General features: G+C 40.5%; 1 long non-coding RNA gene across 1 annotated transcript; it reads left to right on the top strand.

Annotated features, from left to right (window-relative positions):
* The first annotated feature begins 584 nt into the window (after positions 1-584).
* On the top strand, positions 585-6,538 carry LOC120519595. Its single transcript, XR_005631586.1, has 3 exons — positions 585-654; positions 4,884-4,946; positions 6,400-6,538. It is a non-coding gene; the product is annotated as an uncharacterized LOC120519595 (long non-coding RNA).
* The last annotated feature ends 953 nt before the right edge of the window (positions 6,539-7,491 follow it).

Here is a 7,491-nt window from a genome sequence, read left to right as displayed (position 1 = left end):
ATCTCCTCCTGAAGACTGTTTTGATCTGTCGATAGGTGTTTGAGGCTTTTATTTATCATAGTGAAGATTCTCTTGTTATCGGCAGTGGAGGTCTTCCTTGGTCTACCAGTCCTGCTGTGATTACTGAGCTCACCAGTGTGTTCTTTCTTCTTCATGATATTCCATGCAGGTCATCCTAAGGTTTTACTGATGTCTTCAATGGCTTTGTTGTTGTTTGTCTCAGTGCTTGTCCTCATGTTGAGCAATGTCTACTACAGACTCCAAAGGGTAGAAGCAAGGCCATGCATCTTACGAAGAAATGAAAACCACTTGATGAATCACAAAACACCAGTGATGCCAATTGTCCCAAACATAATGATGTTCTGAAATGGGGTGACCTTACATTATAGAGGGCACTATATATTTATAGATTTGTATGATTGTATGCTGTGTGCTGTTCTGCACTGTCAGGTTTTGTGCTTTAGCTGCTTGTCAATTTCTGTTTTAATTTAACTGCAGTGCACTTGTAATACATGTTTAAGAATTTAACTAACATTACACAATACTATTGTCACAGTTTCCATTCTTCTTTTTTCATTTTATTTTCAGGTCATGAAGCTCCAATTTTCTCCCTACAGCCTGCTAAATCTCAAAGCAGAGACGAGTTTTTGCATTGTGAGTTTGTGCTTTGACTGCATGGATCATCAGAACAGAAATCATTTATCTTTTAACATGTCAGGCCAGGCTTAAGATACGAAAGTGTAATTAGCAGTGCGATGTGAGTGTTGTGTGACTGATGAGATGAAAGTGATAGGGACCGTGAATTATGGGATAGAGAGATTCAGGAAGTGAATCAGCAAATCAGTCTTTTGGTATTGAGTCTCTTAAGTGTTAAGTGAACTAAAACACACATTAAATTTAATTCTAACAACTACCCCAGGTCTTGTTTTTCTTTGCACTTCCTGCTGTTTTCTTTCTGTATTCCAGTCATTACTTTCTGTTGCTTTTGAATTTCAATCCTTATGTTACAATACTGATTATAGTAATTTATTTATAAAACACATGACATGCAAAGAAAGCAGTAAAATGTTCTGCACACACAAAAATAAAATATCAACTATTATTAACTTATACATACATGTGTAAAAGTAAGTACACCTCACAATTTCATCTTCATTCAAACAATATTAATAAATAATGGAGAGTTTATTAAAATAAAAATAAGAAAATTTCATTTTAAAATACTTTCTTCTTCTTTCGGCTGCTCCTGTTAGGGGTTGCCACAGCGGATCATCCTCTTCCATATCTTTCTGTCCTCGTCATCTTGTTCTGTCACCCCCATCACCTGCATGTCCCTCTCACCACATCCACAAACCTTCTTAGGCCTTCCCTCTCTTCTTCCCGGTATCTCTATCCTTAGCATCCTCTCATTATCCCCTCATCTCCTCTGCACATGTCCAAACTAAAGCAATCTTGCCCTCTGACTTTGTCTCCCAACCATCCCACCTGAGCTGACCTCTAATGTCCTCATTTCTAATCCTGTCCATCCTTGTCACACTCAATGCAAATCTTAATATCTTTAAATCAGCTCTGTCTCCTGCTTTCTGGTCAGTGCCACCGTCTCCAGCCCACATAACATAGCTGGTCTCACTACCATCCTGTAGACCTTCCCTGTCACTCTTGCTGATACCCACCTGTCACAAATCCCTCCTGACACTCTTCTCCACCCATTCCACCCAGCCTGCACTTTCTATTTCACTTCTCTTCCACAATCCCTATTCCTCTGTACTTTTAATCCCAAATATTTAAACTCATCCACCTTCACCAGCTCTACTCCCTCATCCTACCATTCCACTGACCTCCCTCTCATTCACACACATGTATTCTATTTTGTGGTCCCACTGACCTTCATTCCTCTCCTCTCATATGTCCACCTCTCCAGGGTCTCCTCAGCCTGCCCCCTCCATCACTACACATCACAATGTCATCAGCAAACATCATAGTCAACTGGGTCTCCTGTCTAATCTCGTCTGTTAACCTGTCCATCACCATTGCAAATAGGAAACCCCTACTGTCCCTTCTGTTCTTTCTCCTGAGTTTTTGTGGTGGCACCTGAGCGCCACCACCACCTGATCAAAGCACCATGATGTCCCTACATTGATGGATTAAAGGCCAGAAGTCTACATGACCACCATCATCAAGTCCTTCCATGAGAACCCTAAATACAAAGAGGACTGATCATTTATGTTAGGTAGAATGCCTAGAGGGGGTTGGGCGGTCTCATGGCCTGGATCCCCTGCAGATTTAATTTGTTCTACAGCTGTCTTGAGTTTTTTTTTTTCTGTCCTCCCTGGCCATCAGACCTTACTTTTATTCTATGTTAATGAGTTTTGTCTATTTTTCTTATTTATTTTGTCTTTTTCTCTTCTTCATCATGTAAAGCACTTTGAGCTACATTATTTGTATGAAAATGTGTGACAGAAATAAATGTTGTTGTTGTTGTTGAAAGGATAACATAATGTAATCCCACCTCCATCACTCCTACCGCAGATCTCACCACTGTCACACTTCCCTTATACATATGACACAAGTCTTATGTACTTCTCTGCCCATCCTGACTTCCTCATTCAATACCACAGCTCCTCTAGAGACACCCTGTCATATGCTTCTCCAGGTCCACAAAGACAAACTGCAACTCTTGTTGGCCTTCTCAAACTCTCCATCAACATCCTCAGAGGAAACATCGCATCTGTGGTGCTCTGTCTTGGCATGAAACCATCCTGCTGCTCACTAATCGTCACCTAACTTTAACTGAGCTTCCACTACTTTTTCCCATAACTTCATGCTGTGGCTCATCAATTAAATTCCCCTGTAGTTACTACAGTCCTGCACATCCCCCTTATTCTTAAATATCGGCACAAGTACACTTCTTCCCCAGGATTCCATTAAACAATCTGGTTAAAAACTCCCCTGCCATCTCCTCCTAGACACCTCCATGCTTCCACAGGTATGCCATCTGGACCAACGACCTTTCCATTTTTCATTCTCTTCATAGCTGTCCTTACGTTGTCCTTGCTAATCCGTTGCACTTCCTGATTCACTATCTCCACATCATCCAACCTCTTTTTATTTCGTTCTCTTCATTCATCAGCCTCTCAAAGTACTCTTTCCATCTGCTCAACACACTCTCCATCTTTATCCTTTATCACCCTAACCTGCTGCTCATCTTTCCCAGCTCTGTCCCTCTGTAGCCCACTGGTCCTTTCTCCCTCTTTAGTGTCCAACCTCTCATACAACTCATCATACACCTTTTCTTTAGTCTTTGCCACCTCTCTCTTCACCTTGTGCCTTATCACCTTGTACGCTTGTCTACTTTCTGCATCTCTCTGACTATCCCACTTCTTCTTTGCCATCCTCTTCCTCTGTTTACTCTCCTGTATTTCCTCATTCCAGCACCAGTTTTCGTTTTCCTCCTTCCTCTGTCCAGATCTCATGCCACGCATCCTTCTTGATGTCACCCTTACTACATCTGCTGTAGTTTCCCAACTCTCTGGTAATTCTTCACTGCCACCCAGTGCCTGTCTCACCTCCTCCCTAAACTCAACCTTGCAGTCTTCCTTTTCAACTTCCACCATTTGATCCTTGGCTCTGCCCTTACTCTCCTCCTCTTCTTGATCTTCAATGTCATCCTACAGACCACCATCCTATGCTGCTTACATACATTTTCCCCTGCCACCACTTTGCAGTCTTCAATCTCCTTCAGATTGACTCTTCTGCATAGGGTGCAGTCTATCTATCTGAATTTCCCCTTGGGATTAATAAAGTATCTACCTAATCTAATTCTAATCTACCTGTGTGCATCTTCCTCCATTCTTGTACATCACCCTATGTCCCTCCCTCTTCTTAAAATACGTATTCACCACAGCCATGTCCATCCTTTTGGGAAAATCCACTATCATCTGACCTTCTTCATTCCTCTCCTTGACACCATACCTACCCATCATCTCCTTGTCTCCTCTGTTCCCATCACCAACGTGTCCATTGAAATCTGCTCTAATCACCACTTTCTGTCCCTTAGGTACACTGTCCAGCACTTCATCTAACTCATTCCAAAAATCTTCTTTCTCACTCATTGCACACCCAACTTGGGGGCATATGCACTAACAACATTCATCATCACACCTCCAATTTCCAGCTTCATAATCATTACTCTGTCTGATACTCTTTTCACCATCAAAACACTCTTGACATGCTGTTCCTTCAGAATAACTCCTACTCCATTTCTCCTCCCATCCACACCATGATAGAACAATTTGAATCCACCTCCTATCCACCTGGCCTTACTCCCCTTCCATTTAGTCTCTTGCACACACAATATATCAACCTTCCTTCTTCCATCATATCTGCTATCTCTCTTCCCTTACCAGTCATACTGCCCACATTCAAAGTCCCTACCCTCAGTTCCACTCTCTTTACCTTCTTCTTCTCCTCCTGCCTCTGGACATGTTTCGCCTTCTTCTTCTCTTCTTCTTCGGCCAACAGTAGCTCAATTTCCACTAGCACCCTGTTGGCTAATAGTACTGGTGGCGGTCGTTGTTAACCCAGGGCTCACCGATCCGATATGGAAATCTGTATTGTTTTCCACAGTTTACATTAGGCTTCAACACTGTGTGCTATTTCAAGTTTTAATTTGTTTTGAGAGAAGGTCTTGGCCTGTATTATGTACTGTAACCCCATAACCTTAAGAGAATGGGACTGTTAACCTTGAAGCCAAAGAAACAAGATGTAAGCTGATTTCTGCCAGTGCTGTGTGTGTTGGGAATTGAATGAAGTTTTTTCTAAGCCAGTTATACTTAGCAAAGAAATAGATGAAAATACACTCATTATATTTTCTGTTTTTACAGTCAAAAATTGGGAGGAAGATCCGCAACAAGTTGAGGGATTACCTGCAAAATTAACATAAATTGGTAAGTCTGAGTGTGCGACAGATACAAAAAACAAATTATGAATAAAAATGGTTTGAAAGACTTGATAATTCATTTGTCTAGGAGGCATTAATGGATCCAACGGGGTGGTAAGTGGTGATGGGGACTGAGTGTTCTACTCTGCATAGTTTGCCTCTGCTTGTTTGTTTCCTGCAACTGCAGAAAATAATCAAACGTGTGTTTAACTGTAGTTTCGTTAAAAGTGACTCCTCCTAGTCAGGCTCAACGTCCTGAATGAAGTCATCAGTATTTGAAAGCCTCCCCAGATTTCATGGCAAGATGTGTCTATGAAGGCTAAATTCACAGCAGATTTGACAAAGACACATGAATTTTCAAGGACTGTGGTCTCTTTCTACTAATTTGATCAGCTTCTTCCTTCTTTTTCAGCCAAAAAGGACAAATCAAGGAAAAATCATTTCTAAGAAAGAAATGTATAAAAAATGTTAATTGCTTAAAATAAAATAAATGAAATGCTGATTGCTAACTGATTGGCTTTTTCTCCACATTTAAGTTTTTGTCTTTCACTATTTGTTTTATTTGATTTAATTTATTATGCTTGTTACTTAGTAACTATTACATCACACAGATTGATCCCCAGAATACCTTTGAAGCTGACCACAGTCAACAAAGGGGATTGGAGTAGTTGGCAGGATTTTCATTTTGTCAATGCATCATCTCAGATTCTTATTTATGTTCCTTTGTAGCACATTTACTGGTATGTGAGTACTGAAGGACGCTCTTTACCACTAATCGGTGTCATGGTTCACACTCATCTGTGCTAACTTCTGATCATGTTTGAATAGGAATATTCTGTTTTTCAAGTGGGTATATTTTTAATATTGTTGCAATGACATCATCTTTATATCATTTTGTACTCAGCTTATAGGGACATTTGCACATTGTTTACTGGTTTCTGTGTCTGTTGCTGTGAATTGAGATGTATTATGTCATCACACTCCCTGTATAAGATGGTGGTACAGTTTACCTTCCATTCTAGCTTTAGGATATTTCTAAATAAACCCCTTGCTTTCCATATGCTTTATCAACATAGTGAGCGGAAGGAAACTTGATTAGAAAGTAATTTTAACTTTATTTTACAAAGGCCAAGTAGATACAGTCCAGGAAAGTAGAACATTCTAACACTTTTGATGAGAATTGAAGATTCAGCCCAAAACAGCATTTTCAACAGTACATTTTCATACAAAAGCTGTAGCTCAAACTGTTTTACAAGAAAAATAAAATGAAAACACTAAAGTGAAAATTTAAAACATGATCTTGAATTACAGAGATACAGTATTGTATGGTCACACGGCCAGGCAGGAGGCAAGAGGCACCCAGAGAACCTACAACAAGACACATTCCTCCTTGAGAAGATAATAACATGTCCAAAGCCATGCGGCTAACCAGAGGGGGAACACTGTTGTTTGTTTTTCAGCTCTGTCGCTGTTTTTCTGTGTGAATATTATGTGGTTGCCCTGCATTACTGTCTGGATTGGATACAACTTTTGTCTCATGCCTGTCTGCATTGTCCTAATCGGAGGGAGCGCCCCCATGCATCTCAGCCTGAAACACTTTGGAACGGTAGAGCAAACATTATATTCACCTAAACAGTTCCCAGGATCTGCCACCCTTCCAAGCTTCATTTGCATTGGTTACATGGGACTGATTCATGGACATTGTCATTGGTGTTTATTGTTAGGTGTTTTTGTTGTGTATTAAATTTGTTATCACTGTAGGAGAAGGAGAGGGATATCTGATTATTTGTTGTTTATATTTACTTTCCATTTAAAATATTATTCATTCAGGTATTTGATTTATTGGATTTTGTGTCTCTGTCTGTGAGTGGGTGTGGATCGGGCCAAGGCTGGGTGTGTTCCTGGAATCCCCACCAAAAAAATAAAGAAATAATTCACCATCCTTCGACATTGTGAATCTGAGTGGCACCAGACCGCTGCACGCTGACACAATCCCATAAACCTAGTGGCATTTTAATACCAAGCAGTTTAGAGTTGACCGCTGAACAGTTTCATAAAACTCAGAGGCAATAAGTAAATGTGGGATTCCATCTGGAGCAACAAGACATCACTTAGTATTGCTGTGATTAGGGTTAATATAGGTGGAAAATACCTGTGAGAAAATTCAAGAGGTGTGATGAACCTGAAAGTCAGAAAAGATGTTGTGGCATGAAGTGGAGCTGCATCAGATGGAGCAGGTACAAGTGGGTATGGAGCATTTGTGAGGACAGCACAGTCAGAATATGGTGTGAAGTGCCCTTGTGACAAAGTGCTATAACAAATAAAGGAAGGGCCAAGTATCGATTATAGTTCGAGTCTGAAAATGCACCTAACTGGTCTGTCCAATATAACCATTTACTGTAGAAGTGTTGGGAAAATGGAATACTTGAGCTGACCGAATGTGGAAAGACAGTGCAGACCCAATAGGAATAGTTAAAGATTGAAGAGGCCCAAATGCAGAGAAGGCCAAATAAACATTGGTACCATTTACCATGAGAATGTTCATGCTCATC

This window comes from Polypterus senegalus, unplaced genomic scaffold (genome assembly GCF_016835505.1).
Source record: "Polypterus senegalus isolate Bchr_013 unplaced genomic scaffold, ASM1683550v1 scaffold_8166, whole genome shotgun sequence".
Lineage (NCBI taxonomy): Eukaryota > Metazoa > Chordata > Cladistia > Polypteriformes > Polypteridae > Polypterus > Polypterus senegalus.
The sequence above is the reverse complement of the archived record's forward strand: the minus strand, read 5'-3'. Positions and strand labels throughout refer to the sequence as shown.